At 58.0% G+C, this 17581-nt stretch overlaps 1 protein-coding gene across 1 annotated transcript in view; it reads right to left on the reverse strand.

Moving 5' to 3' along the window:
• Nucleotides 1-17581, reverse strand: part of CNTN4 (contactin 4) — a 342255-nt gene that overhangs the window by 254786 nt on the left and 69888 nt on the right. The gene's annotated exons all lie outside the window — the stretch shown is intronic.

Here is a 17581-nt window from a genome sequence, read left to right on the forward strand (position 1 = left end):
CTGACCTCGTGGGAGGCTATATATAGCCTCTGTGTGAATATTCATACTTCCTGCTGCAGAATACAAATGTGTCTGATTAAGTGGGATGCTGACCCAGATTCAGCGGGGGATGCTCTGTAACAGTGGGCATGCTGGGTGGACCTCCTTTCTATTCTAAAATCAGAAAAAGTCTTAATTCTCAAAGATTTCTACCCTAATGGTTGCAAGCCCTCCCTACACGGCGAGCCCAGCGACGGCGCGGAGCAGACGCCTTCTCGCCCCTGTGGGACGCTCGTTCCCGAGGACCCGAGAACCAGGTACGCAGCGCTAACGTTCTCTCTCTCGGTCCCGGACTTGTATTTTTAGAGCACGTGTAGGTTAACAGAAAACAGAGCGGAGCACACGGAGTTTCCATACACCCGTCCCCCCTACTCACAGCCCCTGGCAAACATCTGGCACCATCGTGCGGCGTCTCTGTGTGACCACGCGGCCACGGACACGTTAGCGCGACGTGGAGGCCACCGATGCACGAGGGTCCCTCTCTGACCTGCACAGTTCTAAGCACTCGGCAAAGGTACTAGAACATGTGCCCACGGCGATGCTGTCACACAGTTTATTGCCTCACATGCCCCGGCGCGAACTCTTCAATGCGCATTCGAATGTGCCACTGATGGCTCGTGAGAACCCAGGGCACAGAGCACAGGGGTGTGCGGTGCTGGGTTTGGCCTGGGCGGCTCTGTGAGCTCGCGGGGTTGTCGCTGCTTCACTCATGACTGCTTCCCAGGGACGGGTCCCTGCCTCTCAGAACCCGGTGAGCCTCACTTAGGTAAGAGCACCCCTCTCGTTCCACGGTCAGCTGACTCCCCTGCTTTCTCACCTTAGTGTGTGGACAAACTGAAACCCTCTGTCCACTCCAGGAGGAGCGGTGAGCGCGGCCTGGCCCACTGGGGTCCCACGTCCTGGCTACGTCCGTCCTGACACCCGATGTAGGTCTGGTAGATAAGACTCAGTGCAGCCCAGGCCCCGTCCCCCCGCAGCCCAGGCCCCGTCCTCCTGCAGCCCAGGCCCCGTCCCCCTGCAGCCCAGGCCCCGTCTCCCTGCAGCCCAGGCCCCGTCCCCCTGCAGCCCAGGCCCCGTCCCCCTGCAGCCCAGGCCCCTTCCCCCCGCAGCCCAGGCCCCGTCCCCCTGCAGCCCAGGCCCGGTCCCCCTGCAGCCCAGGCCCGGTCCCCCTGCAGCCCAGGCCCCGTCCCCCTGCAGCCCAGGCCCCGTCCCCCTGCAGCCCAGGCCCCTTCCCCCCGCAGCCCAGGCCCCGTCCCCCTGCAGCCCAGGCCCCTTCCCCCCGCAGCCCAGGCCCCGTCCCCCCGCAGCCCAGGCCCCGTCCCCCTGCAGCCCAGGCCCCGTCCCCCTGCAGCCCAGGCCCCTTCCCCCCGCAGCCCAGGCCCCGTCCCCCTGCAGCCCAGGCCCCGTCCCCCCGCAGCCCAGGCCCCGTCCCCCCGCAGCCCAGGCCCCGTCCCCCTGCAGCCCAGGCCCCGTCCCCCTGCAGCCCAGGCCCCTTCCCCCCGCAGCCCAGGCCCTGTCCCCCTGCAGCCCAGGCCCGGTCCCCCTGCAGCCCAGGCCCGGTCCCCCTGCAGCCCGGGCCCCGTCCCCCTGCAGCCCAGGACTGCTGGGTGGGAGGCACATGGACCCATCGGGCCCTCACCCGGATCTTACAGAAGAGGATGAAGCTACAACATAAGCAACAAATGAGGCCCACTGAGTTGTGTTTTATTTTTATTTTTATTTTTTTTCTTTATCTATTTTAGAGAGAGAGAAAGGGAGAGGGAGAGAGAGAGAAACATTGATGAGAGAGAACATCGACTGGCTGCCTCCTGCACGCCCCCCACTGGGGATCAGGCCCACAACCTGGGCATGTGCCCTGACCGGGAATCGAACCGGCGACCTCTTGGTGCAGGGTGGACGCTCAACCCCTGAGCCACACCGGCCGGCGGCCCACTGAGTTTTGATGACATCATTTGAGCTTTGTAACCAGTTCTGCCCCAAGTGAGGTTCATCCCGGTGACCCCCCGAGCCTGAGCGACGGCGGCCTCCGGTGAAGGAAAGCTCAGCTGTTTATCAGCTGCGGCTCAGGGCCTCCTCCTTGAGGCCGGACCCCGAAAGGGCAAACCGGTTCGTCCAGCGGGTGAGTTCACGTCTCTGCTGCCTGGGGACCCTCCTCCCGCTCCCTGGGCACATGCACCGTGCGGGGGGGCGCTCCGGGTGTGCTGGGAAGAGCTCCCCCTGGGCCATTCTTTCACTTTCCCTTCTCAACCTCAGCCTGGACACTCCCACGACACCTGTTCCCAAAGCGTCGGCGCCTCGGAGCTGCATTCTCGACGCACATGACCAGCCCCATCGGGACAGGCCTTCCCGTGCGCCTCCCACCACGGGACACTGTGTCCTGTCGGAGGAAATGCAAGGAGCTGTGTGCCGACCTGCGGACACTCAGCTCCCAGCAGAACTCACCCGGCTCCGGCCTCTGAAGGATCAGCCATCTGAAACGGGGGGAGGCTTCTGATGGCTTCCGCGTGTTCTCAGTACGCAGAGAGCGCTCCTCAGGTGTCCGTTAAACATGGACACAGAGCTGCACCCCCTTCGCCCCCCTGTTCCGCTGAGATCGGGGGTGGGCGTCCCAGCCAACGGCGATGCGGCTGAGCACGGACAGGAGCCCCGGCTAAGGGAACGTGTGTGGCAGCAGCCGGCTGGGCTCCCCAGGCTCCAGGTGGCTGCTGGCCTGCTCGCGGGGTCGGGAGCCTCGAGTGGCTCCCTCAGGGCCGGGACAGCCCCTCTAAGTCCTGGCTGGGCAGTGCCCCCGCCCGCCTGCCCCAGGAGATCCGATCGGCCGCAGAAGCTCCCCCGTCATGTGTGAAGGGTCATCGCCCAGGTCCTCTGCGCGGCCTGGAGCAGTGCTGAGCTTTTCCCGGAGCCAAAGGACCCTCCTTCCCGACACGCAGGGGGAGCGAGGGCTGAGGCTGCCTCCCTGCGCCTCGTCATTCACCCGTTCTTGGAGCCTGTTTTAGGGCCCTGTGGGGTGAACTGCTGAGCTGTTATGTCCCCTCTGACGTCCTCTGAGCCCCACTGGCTTTCCTGACGTTCAGCTGCCGGAACGCGGGGCCCCTCCAGGCAGCGCCTCCCGGCTCATGGGCTCTGGCTCCTCGGGTCACACCCAGGAGCCTTTGCACCGGCTCTGGCAGCTGCAGGCCCCGTGCCCGTCCCTCGTTGGCTTCAGCTGTAATCCTGGGCATGCGCATCACCCCCACGCGCAGCCGGAGGCGTGGGAGGTGCGTCCCCCAGGAAAGAGCCGCTGGAGAGAACTGTTTGCTCCTCTTCCCGGGTGAGCGCTTCTGCTGTTTTGCACCCTTGGCTTAGGGTACGGGCTGCGGCGAGGGCCCTGCTGACGCTGGGGGACAGACCCCGAGGGAAGTTCTCGGCAGAGGGCTCCGGAGCGGTCCTGGCGGGACGGCGGGACGTTCATGGAGAGCCGGTAGACCCCTGCTCTGCGTCACGCACCCCGCTCCCGGAGCCCCGCAGGACAGAGGAGGGAACGCAGCCAGGATCCCGCAGCCCAGGCAGACGCGCTCGGCCCTGGAGCGAGGACGCCGGAGGAGCCACAGATCACGTCGACCGCCCCTTCCTCGGAGGAGAACCCACGTGTCTGCCGTGTGGGGACGCGGGGAACCGTGATCATAAGTGCCCGTGCCCGAGCACGTGGCCAGGTTCCGTGGTGCGTGAAGACACGCTGGGCCTGTGTCCCTGGCCCCACACAGCCCTGCTGAGCAGCCCTGGGCTCCCCTCCTCGAGGATGGAGAGGCGCTGGACAGAGCACACCCCGCGATCGCCGCGTACCCATCGCCACCAGCAGGTGACAGAGGAGGTTCCGATACAGTGACTCGGAGCGTTGACGACGACGGTTTCAGACTTTTCCTCCAACCCCATTTTCGAGGAAACAGAGGTTTTCAAGAGTAAGTGGTTTATTTACCCGAAGTTACGCGATTACCCCGGGATGGAGCTCGGACCGGAATTCTGATTTTCCCGAGACCGTCGAGTGTCTTTGCTGGGAACACAGCTCCTTCCACTCGGCTGTTTGGACGGAGGTTTCGGGAAACTACACTGGTCCACTTTCACCAGAAACAGAGTGGGGACGGAGTCACGCCTCAGGGCGACGTGGCGTATTCTGTCCTTATTTGTGTCTTTTTAAAAAATTATTTTATTTTTTCTTTATGGATTTGAGAGAGAGAGAGAGAGAGAGAGAGAGAAACATGGATGAGAGAGAACATGGACTGGCCACCTCCTGCACGCCCCCCCATGGGGATCGGCCCACAACCTGGGCATGTGTCCTGACCGGGAATCGAACTGGCGACCTCTTGGTGCAGGGTCGACGCTCACCCACTGAGCCACAGCCGGACCATATTTGTGTCTTGGAAGTTCGGTCTGGGAGGAAGTACGCGGAAGCCTCCGTCACTAGAGAGGAGACAGGCCGAGCTGTCCGGTAGGTCCTGCACTTGTGCGTAACCCCTTCCCCTGCGAAGCGGTTCCTTTCTGGGGTCACCGCCTACTGACGGGCAGAAAGAATTTGGCCCTAACGTGTTCTCTCTAGAAAACTCTGAAAGACGAGGACTCCTAACCTTGCGAAACGACCAACATACCACGGGCATCTGGCTCCTGGGCACTGTGCCCCGTCATGCTGCCGTCGGGGACCGTGACGCGCACCCATTGGGCAAACTCGCAGCCGACCTCCTGCTGTGACGAGCAAACGCTGCAGCCCCTGCTGGTTCAAGCCGCTCGAACCGGCTTGTAGCAGGGGGAGAGACACGCGGCCCTGGCTTGCCTGAGACAGGGAGAGGGCGCGTCCGTTGTCGCCCCCCTCCTCATGCCCTGACAGACGCGGCTCGAGCCCCCCAGCCCTGCGCCCGGAGCAGGGGCGACCGCCACGATGCTCTGCTTCCTCTCCCACGGCTGCAGCTACAAGTAGAAACGGATTCCTGGCCTCTTCCTGTGCAGGACAGGAGGCACCTGTCAGTCACTCACACATTCCCGGGCTCCCGACAACCGTGCTGGTTCGGGTCGCAGTCACCTCTAGGGGACCCTGCGCAAGCCGCTTGCATTTCGCGCCCCTCGCCCTCACTTGTGAGATGGCGCCTAGAGAGGCCCCGCCCCCCAGGGGTCCCTGCGCCTGGTAAATGCCCTGACCCTGGTGAAGTGCTGAGCACAGCCCCCCACGAGGAGGGGAACACAGGATGCTTACAACCCCCTCCTTCGGCCCTCTGATTTGGGGCAGGGGCCGGGATAGGGAAGAGGTGAACCTTGTTACTCTGGACTATTTCCCCACTGGGTAGGAAGGCACGCCTGTCCCTCCGCGGTCCAGACGCAGTCAACATTTTCTGAATGTAAACCACCCCCACACTCTTGCCTCCAGGAAAGTAGGAGGTGGGTGGACACGTCTCCCTTCCTCAGCCCCGCCGCCCCGATCGGCAGCCTGGTGGGCACCGCCAGCCCGCCAGCGTCAGCCACACGCAGCCCAGCTTTACCCTCCGCCCTGGACTCTGCTCAGGGACGCCGACCTCAGACTCAGAATCCTGGTCCAACCCCAAGGTCACCTTCAGACGGGCGGGAAAGAAGGTGGCAATTGTCCCATAGCCTGGGGATTGGCGCCAGGCAAACTGCTGGACCATTGTCTCGCTAGCTCAGCCTCGACTCCCACCCTGTTCCCGGACGGCTGCCCCGGGCTCGTAGCTAACTCCCATCCTGCTCTATGGACTCACATTCAGAGGCCCCATGCATGGCCCCCGCTGGGCCAAACCCTAAGGGACAAATCCCAGCTGCAACGGGCAGATATAAAAAGCACAAACCCAGCATCAGGCGCGGCTTCTAGGACTCAACCCCCGGAGTCTGTGAACCCGCCCGGAGTGCACCCAATAAAGCCTGATCCCTGCTTATTCGGCTGATTGGCTCTCCAGTCTCTTCTCTGTTTGTTGTTTTCACAACAATGTCTGCATCCGAGACGGGCTAGAGGATACAGCAAGCTGTCTGCCTTTGGACGTCACGGCGTTTGTTTCCACCTCAAGAACATAAAAACAACCATAGCGCAATATGGAACAAAGTCCGGAGAGATATCCGTGTTTGGCCGGGATGAAATGTCCCCTCCAAAGAAAGGGTCTTTCCTTCTGCGCCGCAGACTTGCTGTGCGGAGGACATCCACCAACTCCACGGCGAAGACTCTGCTGTGACCTGGACCCACGTGGCCGTGGCCCCCAGCCTTTGACATTCTCTCTGCCACTCCTGACGTCTGCTCCCGCCGTCACGGGTGATTTAGCGGCGGGAGGGAGCAGCTCCTGGTGTGCGCACGGCCAGGGTGCACACTGACGTGTCTTTGCGGCTTGTCGCGTGGTGTTTCGTGGAGCCGGCACTTCCAGAAGGTCTGAGAGGCCTGGCTGGGGGTGTTCCACCGAGAAAGCCATTTCCTCGAGCACGGACATAGGACTGCTCGGCCACAGGAACAGGTGAGAGACTGCCGTCTGTGACAACACGGACGGGGCTTGAGGATGTCATGCTACGTGACATGAGTCACACAGAAAAGGTCAAGAACCACTGAATTTCATGGACATGAACACGCAAAACACACGAATATAAACTCGCAGACACAGACCACAGTATAGCGGGCTCCAGAGGGAAGAGGGTCACCAGACGGGCAAAGGGAGTCAAACACCTGGTGATGGAGGGAGACTTGACTTTGCGTGGTGACTGCACAATGCCATGTACGGATGATGTGCTGTAGAATTGTGCACCTGAAACCTGTGTAATTGTATTAACCAAAGTCACGCCAATAAATTATAAAAATACTATCTTGTATAATGATATATAATAGTATAATATTTTTCTTTCTTTCTTTTTAAATCCTCATCCAAGGATAGTTTCTATTTATCTTCAGATAGAGTGGGAGGGAGAGAGAGGGAGCTAAAGGGAGAGAGAGAAAGAGAAACAGTGATGTTAGAGGGACACATCGACGGGTTGCCTCCCACCCAGGGCTGGGGACGGACCGCAACTTGGCCGGAATCGAACCCATGACTCTTTGGTCCGCGGGCCGATGCTCTACCAAACCAGCCGGGGCTGTAATATTTGTCTTTATAATTAGATTTCTTTATAACAGTATTATTAAAAATATTTACTTTTATTTTATTTTCTTAATAACCCTCACCTGAGGATATTTTTATTGATGACGGGAGAGAGAAAGGGAGGAGGGAGGGAGGGACAGAGAGAAACATCCGTCTGTTCCTCCTGAACAGGCCCTGATGGGGATCAAACTACCACCTTCCACGGCTCCAGCCAAAGGAGCCCCTGGCCAGGGCCACAGACGGCCTAGTGGCCGTGAGTTCAGCACACGCTGGGAGGCGCCTCACCTGTCACTCGCGGCCGGAACAGGTCAACCACGACGCCCTCTGATGAACTGCGCTGAGAGTAACATTTTTCAAAGTTCGTAATACAGCGAAGGGAGAGTTGTAGATGGTTCGGTGCGCCCCGACCTGAACGTCTGTACCTAGGTCAATGGGGAGACCCATGCGGTCACTAAGAAGTGAAAGGACTTGGGTCTCCGTCCCCGGTGGTGTCTGGACACTTAGGAGGGAATGAGCTGAAATGTCAGTGCTCTCGAGGCTCCTACCAGTTTTATGAGTTTATTGCGGTCAGTCAGCCTGCGGTGCCAGTTCTGAAGCTCGGCAGGGGGCGACGTGGGCCCTCTCCCTAGTGTTTGAAGCTGGGATACTAATTTTCTTTGGGATACTAATCCTCTCTGTGGTTGGCATCTCTAGTCTGGGGGGTGGGGATGAGGGGGTCCCTCTTCCTGGATCCCCTGGAACCTTGCCACCACCCCAAGTCCCGCAGTTCAGCTGCTCCCCGTCCTCCTTCGCCTTAGGGAAGAGCTGGGGATGCCGAAACATCCAGCCGCGAGCCCCTTGCCAAAGGGGGGACATGTATCTACTGGGTTGCTGGTGCACTGTGTCACTCCATTTTATTTTATTGTTTAATATGTTTTTATTGATTCTTTTTAGAACGAGAGGAAGGGAGAGAGGGATAGAAACATTTACGTGAGAGAGAAACATCAATTGGCCGCCTTCTGCACGCCCCCTACTGGGGATCGAGGCCGCAACCCGGGCCTGTGCCCTGACCGGGAATCGAACCCAACACTCCATCCACTGAGCCACGCTGGCTGGGGGTCTTACTCCGTGTCATGTTTCCTTGTACATTTTGAATGATTTGTTCTAGTTGTCTGCGGTATTGGTATTTTGATGGGACTTGCGCTGAATCCACAGATTGTTTGGGATCGTATCAACATTTGAATGATGCCAACTCTTCCTATCCATGTACATGGCGTATGCTTCCATTTATTTGTATCTTCGATTTCTTTATTCAGTATCTTATACTTTTCTGAGTGCAGGTCTTTTCCCTCCTTGGTTAAATTTTTTGTAGGTACTTTTTTTTTTTTTTTAATGCAATTGTAAATGGGATTGTTGTCTTAGAGTTCATTACTGGTGTGTAAAAACGCAACTGATTTCTGAATATTAACGTTGCATCCTGCTACTTTACTGAATTCATTTATCAGTTCTGGTAGTTTTTGGTGGCATCTTTAGGGTTTTCTATATACAGTATCATGTCATCTGCAAGTAATGACAGTTTTACTTCTTCCTTTCTAACTTGAATGCATTTTGTTTCTTCTTCTTGTCTGATTGCTTTTAAAATTTCCAGTATTATGTTGACTCTGAGGGGTGAAAGCAGACGTCCCTGTCTTGTTCCCGATCCTCAGGGAAATGCTTTTCGTTTTCGCCCCTTGAGTATGATGTTGGCTCTGGATTTGTCATCTATGGCCTTTACTATGTTGAGATACGATCCCTCCACCCCCCTTTGCCGAGAGGTTTCATCATAAACGGATGCTAATGCTCGTTCTGCATCTATTGATATGGTTCTGTGATTCCGACCCTTCATTTTGTTTACGTGGTGAATCACCTCATTGATTTGTGGATATTGTACCAACCTTAGTTTCCAGGAATAAATCCTGCAGGATCACTGAGTGTAATCTCTTTAATGGACTGCAGGGTTTGCTTTGTGAGTATTCTGTTGAGGATTGTTGCATTTATGTTCACAAGGGATCTTGCTCTATGATCTTCCTTTTGGTAGTATGTTTGTTACGCTCCTGGTCCCCTTCTGATGCGCAGCAGGTGAGTTTGGGGATTAGGATAACGCTGGCCTCAGACACGGAGCGTTGGGGTCTTCCGTCCTCGTGAATTTTTGGGAATAGTTCAAGAAGGACAGGTGTTAGTTCTTCTTGGAAGGTTTTGTAAAATTCATATATGACACCATCTGCTCCAGGACTTTTGTTTGTTGGGAGTTTTTTTCTTTTTTTTTTTTAATTACTGCTCCGATTCATTCGTTTTAGGCAGTTTGTTCAGATTTTCTGTTTCTTCTTGATTCAGTTTTGGAAGGTTGTGTGTTTCTAGGAATTTATCCATTTCTTCTAAATTACCCAGTTTGCTGGAACACAGTTGTTCAAAATATTCTCCTATAACCTCTGTGTTTCTGTGACGCCTGCTGTTATCGCTCCTCTTTCGTTTCTGAGTTTATTTATGTGGGTCCTCTCCCTTTGTCCTGGACACCTGATGAAAGGTTCATCGACTCTGTTTATCCGGTCAAAGCGCCGGCTCTGGGTCCCATCGATCTTCCGTATTGTGTTTCGGTCTCTCTGTCCTTTATTTCCGCTCCTGTCTCATCACTACCTTCAGCCTCCTCACTCCGGCTCCGGCGCCGTCCCTAGTCCTTCAGGCGCAGGTCTGCGGGTTTACGGGAGCGGCCCCGCCCCGGGCAGGCCTGTGCTGCCTGAGCTCCCTCCCAGGCACGCCTTCCTGTGTCCCGGGTTCATTTCCACTTGTCTCCAGCTGACTTCTGATCCCTCCTGGACCCCACGGTTGACCCGCTCCTGGTTCAGTAGCATGTAATGTGCGTCTCTCAGTTTTCCCCTTGGAATTGATTTCCAGTTTCAATCCGTTTTAATAGTCCCAACATTTAAAATAACAGCCCTGCAGAACAGCTCTGTTGAGACCTCAGGAGCCCTTGCAGCCCAGGGACAGCACCCGGCAGGGCAGGAGCTGGGGCCAGTGGCTGCAGCCCGAGTCCTCCCGTCCAGCCACGGCCTCCGGTCATCACCCCCCCAGGGCTTCTCCCAGGTCTTTCCTCACCCGGCCTCTGCAGGCACGGGCCAGGGGACATCCGTCCCGTGGGGTCATGGCATTGGCTGACGAAATCACCAGGACACCGCGGCCAGGACACCGCAGCCGGGACACCGCGGCCGGGACACCTCAGCCTGAGCACTACAGCTGGGGCTCAGCCTCCACTCTGAAGCTCGTGTGAAGTGCGTGGGCAGCTGAGATGAACAAGGCTGGGACCGGCCCCCTCCGCAGGGAACCCCCACCGCAGGGAACCCCCCACCGCAGTGTCTGGGAGGCTCAGCCCCAGCCAAGGGCAAAACAGAGTTTCCCGTCGGGTTTCTCCGCCGAAACAGTCCCGCACAAGCAGTTCTTCTTGTAACAAACGTTATAAAACTATTCGTCAGAGGTAGAAATGGCCTCAATTAGATAAAAGAAATGAAGCATTTAATTAATCTGTGACAAACCCATGGGTGGCCAGGAAAATAAAATGATATCTGAAATTAGATAAAGACAGACCGCAGATTGGATGCTTCCTCCGAGTGAGAGAAGGAAGGCAATTCACACCTTCAGCACGTGTCCTCGTCCCTCCACTGACAGACCATTAACTTCCCTGGCGAGAGCAGGGGCAGAGGACCCCGTTACAACGACCCCGCTGTCCGGGAGAGAAACTCTGGGTGCAGCTGTCGCTGTTAAAATACGACAGAAGCCAGGAGAAAAGGGCCACAGCGCAGTTAAAACGATTCCCGACTGAGTGTTTCTCTTCCTTTCCAAGGCCCTCTGTGTGTGGCCGGGAGGCGTGCTCTGTACCCCAGTTCGCACAGCCCCGCCCCCCGAGAAGGAGGCCATGACACTGGGTGCTGTTTGAAGTTCCACGTGGTCTGGACAACTAGTCGTGAAAGCGACAAAGCAAAGAGCACGCTCCCGTATCGCACAACTGAAAACCCAGCTCCCCAGGGTCAAAGGGGGATTGTGCCGCACGGACATGAGACACTGCCACTCGCGAGTGTGTTCACTGGCTGTGGCTTTGACGCTAACGTGGGCCCGAGACAGCTAGCGCCAGCGATTCCAGGTTCCTCAAGGACCACACGACAGATGCTGATCACGTACGTCAGCAAAGGGGCTACCAACCAGAGCCCACTGCAGAACGCGCACCGTGCATTTCCGTCATTACTGAATTGTTGGAAGTGTTTTTTCATATGCCAAGCGTTTCATCTCATAGAGTTCAAAGGAGGGCTGACCTGGAAATCCTGAGGCTGACGTCACACACTCTCGTTCTGGGGAGGGGGCTCCCGCAGGTCCCAGCCTCGGCTGCATACCACGGAGCACTTATTTATTTATTTAAATTGTTTCCTTTATTGATTTTAGAGAGAGGAAGGGAGAGGGAGAGAGAGCTAGAAACATCGATGAGAGAACATCGACTGGCCGCCTCCTGCACGCCCCCCACTGGGGATCGGGCCCACAACCCGGGCACGTGTCCTCACTGGGAATCGAACCGGCGACCTCTTGGTGCAGGGTCGACACTCACCCACTGAGCCACACCGGCCGGACCACAGAACTTTTTAAACATCCCTGCTGTGCAGGCTGCATGGGTCCAATGACATCACGATCAGATGGTTCCAGGGCGCACCCCAGATTGAGAATCACTCTATACTGTGAATCAGGCCCCTTCCAACAGCACCTGCAGTAACAGAGGTAAGAAGACACCGGGTTCTGGACGGCAGAGCCGTCTCGGCAAACAGTCAGACGTGTCTGCTGTACACGCCTTCCGGCTGCCCTGTCCCCCACTGCCGAGGTGTAATGACGACGAGAGGTGTACAGCTCACCCTCCGTGGTCTAAGCCGAGCGGCGCCCTGGGCGGGGTGTGCGGCCCACGGGCATCTGAGACACGCCGCCTGCCGTTCCGAGGGTTCGAGGAGAAGTGGCCATTGACTCACGGGGACACGCCTCGGCAAGGCAGGCGTGCAGCCCCCCACGCATCATGTGGGAGTCACACGCAAAGGTTCTCCTGGGGGCACGTCACACGAGGGGTGGGGCGTCTCGTTCTTATATGTACGTGTGTCTCCAACCGAAGGACTTGGTTTCTGTACTTCTTATGAAACGGCCACATTGTTGCCCGAGGAGCAGACCGGGCCATTTTCTTCGGAGCGTGAGCACTGACTGGGAATGAGGGCCCCCCCGCCTTTCCGGGGTACCGGGGCTTTCCAGACTGCAGGCTTTCAATATTCATGGGGTGGGACTCAGCCACGTCCTGGAGCCTCAGGCCCACACCAGCAGGTCCCTTTATGAAAACGTCCCCACTTGGTCACATGAGGTGCTGCCTTCCGCCCAGAGCCCCCGCGGAGCAGAGGAAGGTAGCCCGGATCTCTGGGATCTGGAGCGAGTTATCCTCCAAGATCAGCTGAGTCTGCTACGGAACATTCCGTCCTCGTCCTTCCCGATCCTGCCACTGTCGCTGGGAAATGACATGTTCCTTTAGTTCGGGTATCTGCTGTGTAATTAATTCACTCCTTTTGTCCCCATCTTCAGGCAGGGTTTGCGTGTAAGTGTTACTTTGTAGCGGGCGCTCGTCTTTCCTTCCTAAAAATGTCGTTATACTATCAGCAAGCCAACGAAGAGCATCCCGAGTGTTGTTTTTAAGGTCGGCAATGAAGACCGGGATTATTGTGTGTTTCAGCTTTATGTCCCCTGCTTTCACTTTTACGTAAGTGGTAACTACGAGATGAAACCACCGCAACATTGAGATAGAAAGTGACACAGGACAGTCTTCAGGGGGGCACATTCAATCAGCTCTTTAGACGGAAGCCACGTGGTTAAATTCTCATTTTGTTTTTACACCCAAAAGAAGCAAGAGGAGACCGGACTGGTTTTACATAAAACAAGAACTTTTTTTATTCTACTGTGTCTCACTGGGACCATCTAGTACAGTGAACATATTACAATTCACGGAATTATTTCCATAATTGCTAGATTAAATCACACCAGTGGCAATTCATTGTGTCCGCGCATGTGACATCCAACCAGATGTGCAAAAATTCCAACATCTTCCACTCACTTAGAAGCATCAGACAGCAGTAAACGAACTTGAACAACAAGGATGGAACCACCAAGAAGGCTCGTTGCTCCCCCTGCCAAAGCCCGAGGACCAAGGCCGGTCTGTTCGCGTCCGCAAACCTGATCCACAGACCCGCTCGGCCACCAGCCGGCTGAGGACCATTCCCCGCCCGTCTGCTCCCCCTTTGGAACTCGGGGGGTGGAAGTAACTACCTGTACGATGTTTTTTGAATTGAATGTTCTATGATTTTCAGTAAAAACCTTTACCAGAGAGTCGGAAGTTTCGTTTCATAACCGAACACACCCACGCAGCCTGGTCCCTCCCCGTTCAGCGACTCTTCCAGGCGCTTTGGAAATACCGACGCCTCACTTTCTCCGCGGCCCAGAAAGCTACTGTTTGTGGCTGAGGACACTGAGGCGGGGAGGCCAGGGACGTGCCCAGGGCCACAGCAGGAGAGCCAGGCTGGGCCCCAGCAATGCCTCTGCAGACCACCCGTCTGACCTCCTCCCCCAACACGCGGTGGAAAATGCCAAACGTGCAGAGAGTTGGACGAACTGTGCGGGAACCCCCGGCCTCCGTGCTCGGCCTGCACAAGGACAGTCTCGCTACGGCAGGTGACATGAAATAACCACAGGTGTGTCCCCTGAGGCGTCTTCCGTGCAGGTGAGCGGCAGCACTGCCTTCGGGTCGGACAATAACAACACTGAAAACCAGCCTCTCCCACACGCGATTCACCCTGCGCAGCACCGGCCACGAGGACCCCCGCACAGGCGTCCCTCCCCCCACAGCCGCACGCTTTTCTCGGAAACGACAGTGCAGGGCTGTCCCGTGGGCAGATGGCGAGCAGAGGTCACCGACCACCCCGGTGGGTATGAAGCCGAGACTGTGTCAGCAGGAAGTGGGCCCCACGCACTTCACCAGTGTCGCTGAGTCTCCCCTACGTGGGAGCATGTTTTAGAGACGGACGTCCAGAGCCATCTGGCCCTTCTAGCAGGGCACCGAGAGGCATCCGCAAGGGGACATCTGCTTGGGTCCCCACTGAACATGTGCGTGCCCGACAGTGACCATGTGCCCGACAGTGACCATGTGCCCGACAGTGACCTCCTGCCTGACAGTGACCCCCTGCCCGACAGTGACCTCCTGCCCGACAGTGACCGTGTGCCTGACAGTGACCCCCTGCCCGACAGTGACCTCCTGCCCGACAGTGACCGCGTGCCCGACAGTGACCTCCTGCCCGACAGTGACCATGTGCCCGACAGTGACCTCCTGCCCGACAGTGACCATGTGCCCGACAGTGACCCCCTGCCCGACAGTGACCTCCTGCCCGACAGTGACCGCGTGCCCGACAGTGACCTCCTGCCCGACAGTGACCATGTGCCCGACAGTGACCTCCTGCCCGACAGTGACCATGTGCCCGACAGTGACCTCCTGCCCGACAGTGACCTCCTGCCTGACAGTGACCCCCTGCCCGACAGTGACCTCCTGCCTGACAGTGACCTCCTGCCCGACAGTGACCTCCTGCCCGACAGTGACCCCCTGCCCGACAGTGACCTCCTGCCCGACAGTGACCCCCTGCCCGACAGTGACCTCCTGCCCGACAGTGACCGCCTGCCCGACAGTGACCTCCTGCCCGACAGTGACCTCCTGCCCGACAGTGACCGCGTGCCCGCAGTGACCATGTGCCCGACAGTGCCATGTGCCCGACAGTGACCATGTGCCCGACAGTGACCATGTGCCCGACAGTGACCATGTGCCCGACAGTGACCTCCTGCCCGACAGTGACCGCGTGCCCGACAGTGACCATGTGCCCGACAGTGACCATGTGCCCGACAGTGACCATGTGCCCGACAGTGACCATGTGCCCGACAGTGACCATGTGCCCGACAGTGACCCCCTGCCCGACAGTGACCATGTGCCCGACAGTGACCATGTGCCCGACAGTGACCATGTGCCCGACAGTGACCATGTGCCCGACAGTGACCATGTGCCCGACAGTGACCCCCTGCCCGACAGTGACCGCGTGCCCGACAGTGACCCCCTGCCCGACAGTGACCATGTGCCCGACAGTGACCATGTGCCCGACAGTGACCATGTGCCCGACAGTGACCCCCTGCCCGACAGTGACCGCGTGCCCGACAGTGACCCCCTGCCCGACAGTGACCTCCTGCCCGACAGTGACCTCCTGCCCGACAGTGACCTCCTGCCCGACAGTGACCTCCTGCCCGACAGTGACCGCGTGCCCGACAGTGACCCCCTGCCCGACAGTGACCCCCTGCCCGACAGTGACCTCCTGCCCGACAGTGACCTCCTGCCCGACAGTGACCCCCTGCCCGACAGTGACCATGTGCCCGACAGTGACCTCCTGCCCGACAGTGACCGCGTGCCCGACAGTGACCCCCTGCCCGACAGTGACCTCCTGCCCGACAGTGACCTCCTGCCCGACAGTGACCTCCTGCCCGACAGTGACCGCGTGCCCGACAGTGACCATGTGCCCGACAGTGACCGCGTGCCCGACAGTGACCATGTGCCCGACAGTGACCATGTGCCCGACAGTGACCGCGTGCCTGACAGTGACCCCCTGCCCGACAGTGACCCCCTGCCCGACAGTGACCTCCTGCCCGACAGTGACCTCCTGCCCGACAGTGACCCCCTGCCCGACAGTGACCTCCTGCCCGACAGTGACCTCCTGCCCGACAGTGACCTCCTGCCCGACAGTGACCTCCTGCCCGACAGTGACCTCCTGCCCGACAGTGACCGCGTGCCCGACAGTGACCATGTGCCCGACAGTGACCATGTGCCCGACAGTGACCGCGTGCCCGACAGTGACCATGTGCCCGACAGTGACCATGTGCCCGACAGTGACCGCGTGCCCGACAGTGACCCCCTGCCCGACAGTGACCCCCTGCCCGACAGTGACCTCCTGCCTGACAGTGACCCCCTGCCCGACAGTGACCCCCTGCCCGACAGTGACCCCCTGCCCGACAGTGACCTCCTGCCTGACAGTGACCTCCTGCCCGACAGTGACCCCCTGCCCGACAGTGACCCCCTGCCCGACAGTGACCCCCTGCCCAACAGTGACCCCCTGCCCGACAGTGACCTCCTGCCCGACAGTGACCTCCTGCCTGACAGTGACCTCCTGCCCGACAGTGAACCCCTGCCCGACAGTGACCTCCTGCCCGACAGTGACCCCCTGCCCGACAGTGACCTCCTGCCTGACAGTGACCTCCTGCCTGACAGTGACCCCCTGCCCGACAGTGACCTCCTGCCTGACAGTGACCCCCTGCCCGACAGTGACCCCCTGCCTGACAGTGACCCCCTGCCCGACAGTGACCTCCTGCCTGACAGTGACCTCCTGCCTGACAGTGACCTCCTCTGGCCAGCGCTCGGTTGTCAGGATGCAACTTGAGCTGCTGAAGGAAAATGAACATGAATGTCCCTCAAAGAACATAGGACTCTTAAGGCTGAAACTTCAACTGTTACCGTCTGTAGCCAACATCAATGAAATGTGTCACACTCGAAAGTCCTTTCTTCAACATCTCATGCTCCGTTTTCTCTCAACGCCCCTGCCTTCTTTAAAAAAATTTTTTTTTCTTTATTGGTTTTAGAGAGAGAGGAAGGGAGAAGGAGAGAGAGATGGAAACATGGATGAGAGAGAACATCGATCGGCCGCCTCCTGCATGCCCCCCACTGGGGATCAGCCCACAACCCGGGTATATGCCCTGACCGGGAATCGAACCAGCGACCTCTTGGTGCAGGGTCAACGCTCAACCACTGAGCCACACCGGGTGGGCTCAATGCCCCTGTCTTCTAAAACAGGAACTCCTGCCCTGGCCGGTTTGGCTCAGCGGTTGGAGCGTCGGCCTGCAGACCGGAGAGTCCCAGGTTCGGTTCCCACGAAGGGCATGTACCTCGGCTGCAGTTTGTCCCCGGCCCCTGTAGGGGTCGTGTGGGTGGCAGCCACTCGATGTGTCTCTCTCACATGGATGTTTCTCTCTCTCTCTTCCTCCCCCTCTCCTTCCCGCTCTAGCTGAAGATAAATGCAAAAACAAAAACAAAACAAACAAAAAAGTTCTTGAGTGAGGATAACAACAAAAACAAAAACACGAACTTCTTAAAGCTTGTGGAACTCCACGTCATGGCCTGTGTCTAAATCCACATTTGAATCATTTGGGCGCGCGCACACTCACACACACACACACACACACACACACGCGCGCGCGGTCCGACAGGAGACCCCATCACGCTTCCTCTAGGTGAATATAATAGATGAAGGACAAAGGTTCAACCCCAGGCGTCGCGGGAACAGTGAGCGGTCTCTTCC

This window comes from Molossus molossus, unplaced genomic scaffold (assembly GCF_014108415.1).
Source record: "Molossus molossus isolate mMolMol1 unplaced genomic scaffold, mMolMol1.p scaffold_m16_p_18, whole genome shotgun sequence".
Lineage (NCBI taxonomy): Eukaryota > Metazoa > Chordata > Mammalia > Chiroptera > Molossidae > Molossus > Molossus molossus.